Here is a 15,536-nt window from a genome sequence, read left to right on the forward strand (position 1 = left end):
TGTTACACTGCCGTACATCGCTCCACTCCATACAAATACCTTCAGAAAAGACTTCCTGACACTTAAATCTATACCCGATGTTAACAAATTCCTCTTCTTCACAAACGCTTTCCTTGCCATTGCCAGTCTACATTTTATATCCTCTCTACTTCGACTATGATCAGTTATTTTGCTCCACAAATAGCAAAACTCATTTACTACATTAAGCGTCTCATTTCCTAATCCAATTCCCACAGCATCACCCAATTTAATTCGACTACTTTTCATTATTCCCGTTTTGCCTTTGTTGATGTTCATCTTATATCCTCCTTTCAAGACACTGACCATTCCGTTCAACTGTTCTTCCAGGTCCTTTACTGTCTCTGACAGAATTACAATGTCATCGGTAAACCTCAACGTTTTTACTTCTTCTCCATGGATTTGAATTCCAGCTCCAAATTTTTCTTTTGTTTCCTTTACTGCTTGCTCAGTATACAGATTGAATAACATCGGGGTAGACTACAACCCTGACTCATTCCCTTCCCAACCACTGCTTCCCTTTCATGCCCCTCGACTCTTATAACTGCCATCTGGTTTCCGTACAAATTGTAAATAGCCTTTCGCTCCCTGTATTTTACCCCTGCACCTTCAGAATTTTAAAGAGAGTATTCCAGTCAACATTATCAAAAGCTTTTTCCAAGTCTGCAAATGCTAGAAACGTAGGTTTGTCTTCCCTTAATATGTCTCCTAAGATAAGTCGTATGGTCAGTATTATCTCGCGTTTTCCAACATTTCTTCAGAATCCAAACTGACCTTCCCCGAGGTCGGCTTCTACAAGTTTTTCCATTCGTGCGTAAAGAATTCGCGTTAGTATTTTGCAGTTGTGACTTATTAAACTGATAGTTCGGTAATTTTCAGACCTGTCGACACCTGCTTTCCTTGGGATTGGAATTATTATATTCTTCTTGAAGTCTGATGGAATTTGGCCAGTCTCATACATCTTGCTCACCAGATGGTACAATTTTGTCATGGCTGTCTCTCCCAAGGCTATCAGTAAATCCAATGGAATGTTGTGTATACCTGAAGCCTTTTTTTGACCTAGGTCTTTCACTGCTCCGTCAAATTCTGCACACAGTATCATATCTCCCATCTCATCTTGATCTACGTCCTCTTCCATATCGATAATATTGCCCTCAACTACATCGCCCTAGTATAGACCCTCTATATACTGCTTCCATCTTTCTGTTTTTCCGTCCTTGCTTAGGACTGGTTTTCCATTTGAGCTTTTATTCATACAGGTGGTTCTTTTTTCTCCGAAGGTCTATTTAATTTTTCTGTAGCCGGTATCTATCTCATCTCTAGTGATATATGCTGCCTCTATCTTCTTAAATTTGTCGTCTAGCCATCCTTGCTTAGCCATTTTGCACTTCCTGTCGATCTCAATTTTGAGACGTTTGTATTCCTTTTAGCCTCCTTCATTTACTACATTTTTATATTTTCTCCTTTCATCGATTAAATTCAATATCTCTTCTATTACCGAAGGATTTCTAGTAGCCCTCGTCTTTTTACCTACTTGATCCTCTGCGGCCATCACTATCTCGTCTGTCAAAGCTACCCATTTTTCTGCTGCTGTATTTCTTTTCCCTGTATTTTTCAATCGTTCCTTAATGCTCTCTCTGAAATTCTCTGCAACCTCTGCGTCTTTCAGTTTATCCAGGTCCCATCTGCTCAAATTACCACCTTTTTGCAGTCTCTTCAGTTTTAATCTACAATTCATAATCAATAAATTGTGGTCAGAGTCCACATCTGCCCATGAAAGTGTCTTACAATTTAAAACCTGGTTCCTAAATCTCTGTCTTACCATTATATAATCTATCTGAAATCTGCCGGTTTCTCCAGGTCCCTTCTATTTATACAACCTTCTTTCATGATTCTCAAACCAACTGTTAGCGATAATTAAGTTTGTGCAAAATTCTTCCAGGTGACTTTCTCTTTCATTCCTTACCCCTAGTCGATATTCACCTACTACTTTTCCTTCTCTTCCTTTCCCTACTTACCGAATTCCTGTCCTCAATGACTATTAAATTTTCGTCTTCCTTTACTATCTGAATAATTGCTTTTATCACATCATACATTTATTCAATCTCTTCATCATCTGCGGAGCTGGATGACATATATACTTGTACTACTGTGGTAGGCATGGGCTTTGTGTCTATCTTGGCTCCAATATTGCGTTCACTATGCTGTTAGTAGTAGCTTATCCGCGCTCCTATTTTTTTATCCATTATTAAACCTACTCCTGAATTACACCTATCTGATTTTGTACTTATAACCCTGTATTCACCTGACCTGAAGTTTTGTTCCTCCTGCCACCGAACTTCAGTAATTCCCACTACATCTAACTTTAACCTATCCATTTCTCTTTTTGGATTTCCTAACCTACCTGCCCGATTAACGGATCTAACATTCCACGCTCCGATCCGTAGAACGCCAGTTTTTTTCTCCTGATAACGACATCCTCCCGAGTAGTCCCCGCCCGGAGATCCGAATGGGGGACTATTTTACCTCCGGAATATTTTACCCAAAAGGACGCCATCATCATTTAACCATACAGCAAAGCTCCACGCCCTCGGGAAAAATTTCGGCCGTAGTTTCCCCTTGCTTTCAGCCGTTCAAAAATGGTTCAAATGGCTCTGAGCACTATGGGACTCAACTGCTGAGGTCATTAGTCCCCTAGAACTTAGAACTAGTTAAACCTAACTAACCTAAGGACATCACAAACATCCATGCCCGAGGCAGGATTCGAACCTGCGACCGTAGCGGTCTTGCGGTTCCAGACTGCAGCGCCTTTAACCGCACGGCCACTTCGGCCGGCTTTCAGCCGTTCGCAGTACCAGCACAGCAAGGCCGTTTTGGTTAGTGTTACAAGGCCAGATCAGTCAATCATCCATACTGTTACCCCTGCAACTACTGAAAAGGCTGCTGCCCCTCTTCAGGAACCACACGTTTGTCTGGCCTCTCAACAGATACCCCTCCGTTGTGGTTGCACCTACGGTACGGCTATCTGTATCGCTGAGACACGCAAGGCTCCCCACCAAAGGCAAGGTCCATGGTTAATGGGGAAGGGGGCGGGGGGGCTTCCCCGTATGCGGAATTCCGCTTACCCGGTATACGATATAAATTCGGTATGTTGCCTCTTGAAACAGCAAACACTTCGGCTATCTCGGTTACGGAAGCGTCCACTACACGAACATGAACAAATTGCCCTCGTTCGAATTCACTAAGCTCCGACATAAAGCACTGTAAAGCACTCGCTCGAATTCACTAAGATGCGACATAGTGCACTGGCAACTACAAAAACATTGTTCTAACAGTGAAAGAGACTTGCATCGTATTGACGACGTTGCACAGGTGCCGTCCGTGGTCAAACACATCAGCGAAAACTGCAGCCTAGGTTAGAATCTGCATTTACGTTCAAGCATACATTTTTCTCGGTGTTTTCATAATCTTGTCCAACGGCTGTTGGTTCAAATGGCTCTGAGCACTATGGGACTTAACATCGGTGGTCATCAGTCCCCTAGAACTTAGAACTACTTAAACCTAACTAACCTAAGGACATCACACACACCCATGCCCGAGGCAGGATTCAAACTTGCGACCGTAGCAGTCGCGCGGTTCCGGACTGAGCGCCTTAACTGCGAGACCACGGCGGGCGGCGCCTGCTGGTATTTGGACATTTGTCTTAAGAGTTTTCGTGGGAGTTGCTTCTTAGTTTCTGTTTTATTTTCTATATCTTTGGTACCTGTTGCACAGTGTCAGTGTTCACCGTAACACTGATGCTGGACAACGTGGCATTTGGATGTTAAGGTGGTAGTTACGTAGGTACTTATGTTCGCAACTTACACAGTACCTTAACGTGATATTTTGTAACTCTGTACTGAGCTACGGCTGCGTCAACTGACTCGGGCTTACCAGTGGTTACGCTAGAGAGAAGAAAGGAGGCCTTCAAGTGGCGACCTGGGATAAATGCCTGTTTCCGACGAAGGCGCAATTTGTCGGAAAAAAGCTCTCAGCGGCGCAATTAAATCGCAAGTCGCGGGAAAAAATCCGCAGGCATCTTCGAAGGTGGCTGCTTTATGGCGCGGAAATCCTTTAATAGAGTCATTAAGGCCGTTTGCGGACAGAGAGAGGGAGGAAATTGGAAGCGCAGGAGGCAGAGAGAGGCAGTTCCAGGGAGCGGCCTGGCTGGAAGATGGCCGCCGGCAACAAGTGAAGTTAAGTGCTCTCAGTCAGACCGTGCACACCAACTGGGGTAAGAGGTGGGACATCAGTCCACAAAGCCGGATAACATGCACTCACAGAACAGGCAACATTTGGTCTGGTACGAGAGCATTTTTGCAGACTGAAAGAAGATTGTTGTTGTGGCCTTCGGGATCACCAGTCCGACATCGTCTCTGTCTAGAAATTTTACTCCCTCCAACCCATCTTCTCCTCTATCACCAAATTAATCATTCTTTGATGCCTTAGGATATGAGTAGGGTAGCTCTTCAGTTTCTAGCAAGAATAAACATCAGGCGATTCATTTGTTTCTTGTGTCAATTCACAGCTGAGTAAATTGTTTTCTTTATCTTCGAGGTCACTGGCATCAGTTTACAGCTGAGACAATTGTTCTTGTTATATTCACGGTAAATGTGCTCCTCTCCTTCTCCCTCTCCCCCTGCATCCTCCCCCACTTTGCATTCGGTCAACCACGCATCAACATCATCTTGCTCTCCGGCAGTAGCTGTAGAACCACACTGCTTTTGGGCAATTTGCTCTTGCCCCATACGAATCAAGTTCCTCCTCCCATCCCCTCCCCTTTTTTACTATAAAAATCAGATTTTTCCTCTTATTCATTATCTGTACATCAGGGACCAGCCACTGAAACCAGCCAGAAAACAGCAGAAGAAGCTTCTCAGATTCGAAACTAAGTCCATTTAAGATGTGCCCAAAAATATCCGAATGACCTGAATTATTTATGAAAAAGTACATCCCTCACCTGTCCCTTTTCTTCTCCTCTCCAATCATAGCCAACTATTGCAGCGTAGCTCCGTCTGGGCTGTGTTCAAAAGTACCCAAAATATTTTTCAAAAATATACTCAAACTATCTGAATTGCATAAACACTGATGAACTAAATTTGCATTAGTGAATTCCAAAAAAATCTTTTGTGGACTGGCTTGTCAGAAACATTGGTAATACTCATTCAAAGCTATATACCATTCGCTATGCAATTTTGGAGTGGGTAAATAACATACTCTCTACAAATCATTAAAGACCAATGTTTGCTTATGACATGTAGTTAACAAATTAGTAGTATGTAGTGGTCAAATATGATTTTTACTTTAAATACTACCCCGAAAACATTCAAAACCACAAAATAAAATCAACTGCTGTTTCGTGTCCCAGCTTCTCACTGTCAATCGTTTGTTGGTTCCTTGTTCCATGATTCTTTTACTGCCACGAACAGATAGATGTACTCGTAAAAGTGTCAGTTGTTTGTTCATTGTACCACGAATTGTATAGAGGACCACACTCACTAGGCTATCACCATCTCCCAGCGAACATTAATTCATACCTATCAGGTAATATCGTGGCACTGAGGTATACAGAAACTGTGACTTTATGAAGGACATTTCATTTTCCATATTTCATGTACATTTACACTATGTTATAACACTGATTTCGAAAGCCAGTTTTTTGGTCTCTGGTCAGTGAATGATAGTTATTCCTTGGCGTGAAAATGGCATGTGAAAGACAATACTTAGGAGACTTCTTTTTGAGCTTTGATACAAAATGGACCAGAAATTAAATCTATTATTGAGTTTAGCACTGTATTGTGTTGATGGCCACTGTTGTACAAAAATTGTAACTCAACGAAATTGTGACTCTTAAAAAAAAAATGTGGGGTTAGTATGGAACTGGAATGCTAGACTGAATTTTATCTCAGCATAATAATTAGTCTGAGATGAAAAAGAGCCACAAATGGAGTGAAAATAATTATGTTTAGTCTGCAGTTAAGATAGGATCCAAAGGAAACTCCACGCTGGACCTTAATCTGCTTTTTGTTGTCTTTTAACTTTCCTGTTATGGTGAAACTAGGTGCAGAGACACTTTTAGAAGAGAGATAAGTTAGGTGATGGTTGACCGCGTTAAAATGCAACACAATGAGGCAATGAATATCTCACTGTGTAGCAAGAATAATCGGACTTTGCATAACAAACAATTTAGACTGCAAGTTCCGTGCTCAAAAAATATTCAAATGTGTGTGAAATCTTATGGGACTTAACTGCTAAGGTCATCAGTCCCTAACCTTACACACTACTTAACGTAAATTATCCTAAGGACAGCCGGCTGGAGTGGCCGAGCGGTTCTAGGCGCTACAGTCTGGAACCACGCGACCGCTACGGTCGCAGATTCGAATCCTGCCTCGGGCATGGATGTGTGTGATGTCCTTAGGTTAGTTCGGTTTAAGTAGTTCTAAGTTCTAGGGGACTGATGACCTCAGAAGCTAAGTCCCATAATGCTCAGAGCCATTTATCCTAAGGACAAACACACAAACCCATGCCCGAGGGAGGACTCGAACCTCCGCCGGGACCAGCCGCACAGTCCATGACTGCGACGCCCCAGACCGCTCGGCCAATCCCGCGCGGCTGCAAGTTATGTGAGAAAGGATGCAAACATGCATATGATTGTGCTGTGGGTTTAACAAGTTCACTTTAATGCATCATTAAAAACTATCGCATAACTCATACAATGTCTTCCAGATAGAACTTTCAGACAGTAGGATAATTACAAAAAGAGAAAGCGAACCTAAGTCAAAGAGAGATTGTGTCAGAGATAATGACTGCACTGAGTCATCACTTGCGTGCGTAGCACTACACTTCAATTAAGTCAGAAATCGTGTCGGCTGGTGGGTAACGTCTGTGTCCACCGCTGCGAATCATGGCTCCGAAGAGACACTCTTAATTGCTGGTGCATTAACTCAACTAAGTCATTCACTGTCAGGTAGTAAGCTGTGATTATAATAAGCTTTGTATTCAGTAGGTTGACGAGTGCTTTGAACAGATATGAGTTGAATTACCTTGCTTGGACTGTTGTAACTCACAATGGAACGCCGAAACGGGCGATCCATCCCCGGAAGAACATGGTCGCGACAGTTTCGGCCATTTAGGCAACACATCCAGCAAGGGTATGAAACGATCAATAACTGCAAGACGGTAGTGGGACAGTAATCGTGAGAGCGGCCCGATGATGCCCAGATGCACGTGCTCGAATCTTTGATTTGGGGGAAAGAACGTGTCACAAAGTGCCCCGACATGCTGGCTAACTTTGTTCCGTTAGCAGGCCACACGCTCGAGCACATATTGCTTATAATCTTTGTCCATGTCTGGCCACATAAAAGCTCACTTCACCATGTTCGTAGTGCTATGCAACAGGTCATGTAAGGAGGCGATTGCCTGCTGCCAAAAGACAAAAGCCACAAGCGGTCGCGGTTTAGTAGTTGCGATGTCACAATATAGCAGCGTGTTTGACGGTGATGCTGCAACATGACGGATCTGTAGACTTGCTCCTTGCGTCAGAAAATATCGCAGCCGGGTGTGTGTGCTTGCCGCGCTGCAGGGACAGCTCTGAAAACAACGGCGTCAATATCGCTCTGAGTCGAGAGAGGGTGTCTACTGGCACAATCAGGTCTGCGACGGCTCTGTGCCTGGTGAACCGTTGGATACAGACTAGATAGCGTAGCTGACGCACCGATGCTTTCTCTTGGCGCTGGCGGAAAGTGTGCGTCACTGCCTTATGGCCTGTCACTAGAGAGAACTGTCGCCCCTGTAACAAGTGGTGAAACTTCTTAATGAAGGCATATGCCATGATGGTCTTACGTGGACCAGTTCCGCTGTGACGACGATAGCTTTTGAGTGAAAAAGCCGAGGGCTGCCAGTGTTGGCCTACTTGCTGCTGCACTGCAGCACGGACTGCAAGAGGGACGATTCGAAGATAAAGGCGAGAGGCGCCTGTGGAACTGGCTGGGCTAACAGAGTAGCTTGTATGATGGCAGTTTTTACCTTGTTAAATTACAACTCAGCCTCGCTATCCCACGACAGCTTGTCCTTTGGCGTAAGTACACCACGCAAGAATTCATTCAACGGTGCAGCCAGGAGGACATGCTTGAGAATGAAACGACGATAGAAATTGGTGACACCAAGGATCGTCGTAATTCTCTAATTGTCGTATCCGGGGGAAAATTAACTATAGCTTCGACTTTCTCCTGTGGCGGCCGTATATTTTGAGCATTGATAGTGTAGCCTAGGAACTGAACCACAGAATCCAGTTTGATGGGTTGATGAGCAGACTTTGTGCACAAAGACGAGCGAAAAGTGTGACAAGTGTTCTTCCTCAGAGCTTGACATGACCAAAATGTCGTCTATCTACACATAACAAATATCTAGGTCGCGTGTAAAATCTTCTGTTAATCGTTGACATTTTTGGGCAGCGAATTCCAAAGGCCATTCTAGTGTACTTAAACAGTCCGAACGTGTGCAGACAGCAGTTTTAGCAGCGTCGCCTAGTGCCACAGGTATATGGTAGGACACAAGTACCAAGTGCATCATATTTTAAACTTCCTGGCAGATTAAAATTGTTTGCCGGGCCGTGACTCGAACTCAGGACCTTTGCCTTTCGCGGGCAAGTGCTCTACCATTTGAGCTACCCAAGCACGAGTCACGCCCCGTCCTCACAGCTTTAGTTCTGCCAGTACCTCGTCTCCTATCTTCCAACCTTCACAGAAGCTCTTCTGCGAACCTTGCAGGAAAATCTGAGCAGCCGTCTTATGTTGTTTGCAGATGATGCTGTCGTTTATCGTCTAGTAACTTCATAAGAAGATCAAAACAAATTGCAAAAAGATTTAGAAAAGATATCTGTATGATGCGAAAATTTGTAATTGACCCTATATAACGAAAAGTGTGAGGTCAACCACGTGAGTGCTAAAATAAATCCGTTAAACTTCGGTTACACGATAATCAGTCTAATCTAAAGGCCTAAATTCAACTAAATACCTAAGAATAACAATTATGAACAACTTAAATTGGTAAGGACACACAGAAAATGTCGAGAGAAAGGCGAACCAAAGACTGCGTTTTATTGGCAGAGCACAATAAAGATACAATAGATCTGATAAAGAGACTGGCTCGGACGTCCTGTTTCGGAGTGCTGTTGCGCGGTGTGGGATCCTTACCAGACAGGATTGACGGAGTACATCGAGAAACTTCAAAGAAGGGCAGCACGTTTTGTATTATGGAGAAATAGGGGAGGGAGTGTCACGTACATGATACAGGATTTGGCGTGGACATCGTTAAAAGAAAGGCGTTTTTCGTGCGGCAGTATCTTCTCACGAAGTTTCAATCACCAACTTTCCCTCCGAATGCGAAAATATTTTGTTGACACCAATCTACCTAGGGAGGAACAATCATCATAATAAAATAACGGAAGTCAGACTCGCGCGGAAATATTTAACTGTTCGTTTTTCCCGTGTGCTGGCCGACATTGGAACGGTAGAGAAATAGCGTGAAAGTGGTTCAATTAACCCTCTGCGACTCAATTAAGTGTTATTTGCAGAATATACATGTAGATGTAGAGAACAGGGCAAGATGAGTTTGCTTTTTAAAATTGTGCTCATTCGTGGACATGTTTTCCGACCTCAAGGATATTAATGACATTCGAACTCAGAATATGTTCAAGAATTCTGCAGAAACCGATATTAAGGATATTGGTCTGTAGTTTTGCGAGTCCGTTTTTCTACCCTTCTTATACACAGGAGTCACCTGCATTTTTTTATGGTCGTTTGGGTCTTTGTACAGGGCAAGAGATTCGCGATAAATGCAAGCTAAGTAAGGGGCGCATGCCACTGAGAAAGTAGACGGATAAGGTAATAAATGAGTTCTTCGCAGAATCGTAGATTAACGAAATATAAGCAAAAACTAACCAGAAGAATGAACAATATCCTGTACCATGTGTTAAGACATTTGAGTATAACTTCCGCAGTAGGATCTGCTAGAGCGAGCCGAAAAGGGCAAAAACAGTGGGGGAAAACGGAAGTTGTAATGTATGCAGTAAATAATCGAGGACGGTGTGTGTAAATGTTTCTCTGAGAAAAAGAAGAAGGGAGCCATATTAAACCAGTCAGGCGATTAGCGTGAGAAAATTTTTAAAAACCTTAAAAAAGTTGTCCCCCCACGAACCATGGACCTTGCCGTTGGTGGGGAGGCTTGCGTGCCTCAGCGATACAGATGGCCGTACCGTAGGTGCAACCACAACGGAGGGGTATCTGTTGAGAGGCCAGACAAACATGTGGTTCCTGAAGAGGGGCAGCAGCCTTTTCAGTAGTTGCAGGGGCAACAGTATGGATGATTGACTGATCTGGCCTTGTAACACTAACCAAAACGGCCTTGCTGTGCTGGTACTGCGAACGGCTGAAAGCAAGGGGAAACTACAGCCATAATTTTTCCCGAGGGCATGCAGCTTTATTGTACGGTTAAATGATGATGGCGTCCCCTTGAGTTCAAATGGTTCAAATGGCTCTGAGCACTATGGGACTCAACATCTTAGGTCATAAGTCCCCTAGAACTTAGAACTACTTAAACCTAACTAACCTAAGGACATCACACACACCCATGCCCGAGGCAGGATTCGAACCTGCGACCGTAGCGGTCCCGCGGTTCCGGACTGCAGCGCCAGAACCGCTAGACCACCGCGGCCGGCTGTCCCCTTGAGTAAAATATTCCGGAGGTAAAATTGTCCCCCATTCAGATCTCCGGGCGGGGACTACTCAAGAGGACGTCGTTATCAGGAGAAAGGAAACTGGCGTTCTACGGATTGGAGCGTGGAATGTCAGATTCCTTAATCGGGCAGGTAGATAAGAAAATTTAAAAAGGGAAATGAATAGGTTAAAGTTAAATATAGTGGGAATTAGTGAAGTTCGGTGGCAGGAGGAACAAGACTTCTGGTCAGGTGAATACAGGGTTATCAATACAAAATCAAATAGGGGTAATGCAGGAGTAGGCTTTAATAATGAATAGGAAAATAGGTATGCGGGTAAGCTAATACAAACAGCATAGTAAACGTATCATTGTGGCCAAGTTAGATACGAAGCCCACGTGTACCACAGTAGTACAAGTTTATATGCCAATTAGCTCTGCAGATGTAGAAGAAAATCATGAAATGTATGATGAGATAAAAGGAATTATTCAGGTAGTGAACGGAGACGAAAATTTAATAGGGATGGGGGACTGGAATTCGATAGTAGGGAAAGGAAGAGAAGGAAACGTAGTAGGTGAATATGGATTGGGGGTAAGAAATGAAAGAGAAAGCCGCCTGGTAGAATTTTGCACAGAGCATAACTTAATCATAGCTAACACTTGGTTCAAGAATCATAAAAGAAGGTTGTATACATCGAAAAAGCGTGGAAATACTAGAAAGTATCATATAGATTATATAATGGTAAGACAGAGATCCAGGAACCAGGTTTTAAATTGTACTACATATCCAGTGGCAGATGTCGTCTCTGACCACAATCTATTGGTTATGAACTGTAGATTAAAACTGAAGAAACTGCAAAAAGGTGGGAATTTAAGGAGATGGGACCTGGATAAACTGACTAAACCAGAGGTTGTACAGAGTTTCAGGGAGAGCATAAGGGAACAATTGACAGGAATGGGGGAAAGAAATACATTAGAAGAAGAATGGGTAGCTCTGAGGGATGAAGTAGTGAAGGCAGCAGAGGATCAAGTAGGTAAAAAGACGAGGGCTAGTAGAAATCCTTGGGTAACAGAAGAAATATTGAATTTAATTGATGAAAGGAGAAAATATAAAAACGCAGTAAATGAAGCAGGCAAAAAGGAATACAAACGTCTCAAAAATGTGATCGACAAGAAGTGTAAAATGACTAAGCAGGGATGGCTATAGGACAAATGTGAGGATGTAGAGGCTTATCTCACGAGAGGCAAGATAGATACTGCCTACAGGAAAATTAAAGAGACCTTTGGAGAAAGAAGAACCACTTTCATGAATATCAAGAGCTCCGATGGAAATCCAGTTCTAAGCAAAGAAAGGAAAGCAGAAAGGTGGAAGGAGTATATAGAGGGTCTATAGAAGGGCGATGTACTTGAGGACAATATTATGGAAATGGAAGAGGATGTAGATGAAGATGAAATAGGAGAAATGATGCTGCGTGAAGAGTTTGACAGAGCACTGAAAGGCCTAAGTCGAATCAAGGCTCCGGGAGTAGACAACATTACATTAGAACTACTGACAACCTTGGGAGAGCCATGCCTAACAAACCTCTACCATCTGGTGAGCAAGATGTATGAGACAGGCGAAATACCCTCAGACTTCAAGAAGAATATAATAATTCCAATCCCAAAGAAAGCAGGTGTTGACAGATGTGAAAATTACCGAACTATCAGTTTAATAAGCCATGGCTGTAAAATACTGACACGAATTCTTTACAGACGAATGGAAATAGTGGTGGAAACCGACCCCGGGGAAGGTCAGTTTAGATTCTGTAGAAATAATGGAACATGTGAGGCAATACTGACCCTACGACTTATCTTAGAAAATAGATTAAGAAAAGGCAAACTTAGGCTTCTAGCATTTGCAGACTTAGAGAAGGGTTTTGACAATGTTGACTGGAATACTCTCTTTAAAATTCTGAAGGTGGCAGGGGTAAAATACAGGGAGCGAAAGGCTATTTACAATTTGTACAGAAACCAGAAGGCAGTTATAAGAATCGAGGGGCATGAAAGAGAAGCAGTGGTTGGGAATTGAATGAGACAGGGTTGTAGCCTATCCCCGATGTTATTCAATCTGTATTTTGAGCAAGCAGTAAAGGAAACAAAAGAAAAATTTGGAGTTGGAATTGAAATCCATGGAGAAGAAGTAAAAACTTTGAAGTTCGCCGATGACATTGTAATTCTGTCAGAGACAGCAAAGGACCTGGAAGAGCAGCTGAACGGAATGGACAGTGTATTGAAAGGAAGATATAAGATGAACATCAACAAAGGCAAAACGAGAATAATGGAATGCAGTCGAATTAAATTGTGTGATGCTGCGGGAATTAGATTAGGAAATGAGACGGTTAAAGTAGTAAATGAGTTTAGCCATTTGGGGAGGAAAATAACTGATGATGGTCGAAGTAGAGAGGATATAAAATATAGACCGGCAATGGCAAGGAAAGCGTTACTGAAGAAGAGAAATTTGTTAACATCGGGTATAGGTTTGTCAGGAAGTTGTTTCTGAAAGTATTTGTATGGAGTGTAGTCTTGTATGGAAGTGAAACATGGACGATAAATAGTTTAGACAAGAAGAGAATAGAAGCTTTCGAAATGTGGTGCTACAGAAGAATGCTGAAGATTAGATGGGTAGAAGAAGGAATCGGTTGGTAGGGCATATTCTGAGGCATCAAGGGATTACCAATTTAGTATTGGAGGCAGCGTAGAGGGTAAAAATCGTAGAGGGAGACTAAGAGATGAATACACTAAACAGACTCAGAAGGATGTAGGTTGCAGTAGGTACTGGGAGATGAAGAACCTTGCACAGGATAGAGTAGCATGGAGACCTGCATCAAACCAGTCTCTGGACTGAAGACCACAACAACAAAAAAGTGGAACATACTACTAAGTTTCGTTAAGTTTCTACATCTACACATACATTCTCTACAAATCACTGTACAGTGTATGGCGACAGGTATTACCAGCTTTCTTTCCGACTGCTCTGCGTACTGTGTGAGGAGAAAATGACTGTCTATACGCCTCTGTATGTGCCCTGATCTCTCTTCTCATGATCCCCAGAGTTAAATGGCGATGACGGCGTATTTGCCGCACACTCATCTTAGAATTAATGTTTTCTAAACATTTGTAACATTGCTTCGCAAGAGATGCGACATCTTTCTTCATAAGGTTCCGATTTAAGTTACCCGATCGTTAGATATACGATCCTAGAAGCGTGCATTTGCATTAATTAGGTGTTCGTTGTAGAATACATGTTAAGACCTCATAAAATGGAACAATACTTCCAGAACGCTTCCAGCAAATCTAAGTCTTCTATTCGCTTTCACTATACTGATTTTACGTGACCATTGCATTTCATGTCACTACTTAGTATTACACATAATTACTTACTATTACTATGTGACGTACGCAAGACATTCGACACTAACCTTGTAATCAGATGCTGTACAGTTCTTTTTTTTTATTACTGGCATCATCTTATATTTATTCTCATTTAAAGAGATTGCCATTCATTACACGAAGTAGAAATTTTGTCCAGGTCTTTCTTGAATCCCTTAGTTATCGTCCAACAATACTCTCCTGTACTCAATAGCGATCGTGAGCGTCAAATCTGATGTTGTTGCTGATTGTACCTGATAAATCGATGATTATTGAGAACAACAGAGATCGTATCATACTTCCTTGGGGGGGGGGGGGGGGGGAGAACTGCGACGTGTACATACACAGTTAGATCGTTGAGGACGTCTATCGACTTTCGCAGTCGTATCGAATCTAAGCGCGGTGAACCTCTCGTGGAACGATCGTCCATCTTGTGTTTCCGGGGATATGTCATCACGGTGAGCCTGCAGGCTCACAATTACACTTGGCTATTGGAACTACCATCTAGGTAACTTTTCTATAATAGCAGTTTACAGATTTGTAATAACGTGACTGGTAGTAGTTTTCAATACCTAATTATTTCCAAGCACGAAATTAATGTGTGGATAACAAAGCTGTCTTTACAGAAGTGTTCTGCAAATACTCAGTCATTGTTTGTGTGCTTATTAGTGTTAAAAATTTGAAATGGATTTATTGGCTGCGTACCTGTGCATAACTCACATGTTCCCTTATGTCACTCAATCTAACCTGTATATTAACTTCCCCTTAATTGATCTGTTTATTTCTTTGAGGGTCATACACGCAGTTAAATATACAAAATTATGTGTGCATTGCACACCGAAATAATACTTATAATATTATCATAACACTCTTTTGAAAATGTAAAAAGATTGTAAATATGTAATATCGTTGTGACTGTGGTAACCATTCTTGTTCACGAATTAAAGCAGAAATTCATATCTTCAGATGGTACATTCAATGCAATTTTGGAACTTATTCTTACCTCTTCTGTCTTCGAAAGTGAGAATGTGTGAACTTGATACTCGTTATTTACATACCGTGAAATTGTGTTACGAAAAGTACTTAGCAATAAGCTTCTGCAATGGTAAGAGTGTGGTGGTTGAGTGAAACATGTTCTAATTTGTGCGAAAAATTATATTGCACTGCGAGAAAAATGAACTTCTTGTTTTGCACGTTTGGAAGTAACTGAAACAACGAGAAAAATAGCTGTACGTACATTCCTGTACCAGTATCTGAATATATTACGTCTGTACACATATAAGATGGTATTATTTGGAAAAGAAGTCTCCTAAAATAACAAGCTTGTAAATTTTATTTTATAGTTTACAGACAGCTAA

Source organism: Schistocerca nitens, chromosome 8, assembly GCF_023898315.1.
Source record: "Schistocerca nitens isolate TAMUIC-IGC-003100 chromosome 8, iqSchNite1.1, whole genome shotgun sequence".
Classification (NCBI taxonomy): domain Eukaryota; kingdom Metazoa; phylum Arthropoda; class Insecta; order Orthoptera; family Acrididae; genus Schistocerca; species Schistocerca nitens.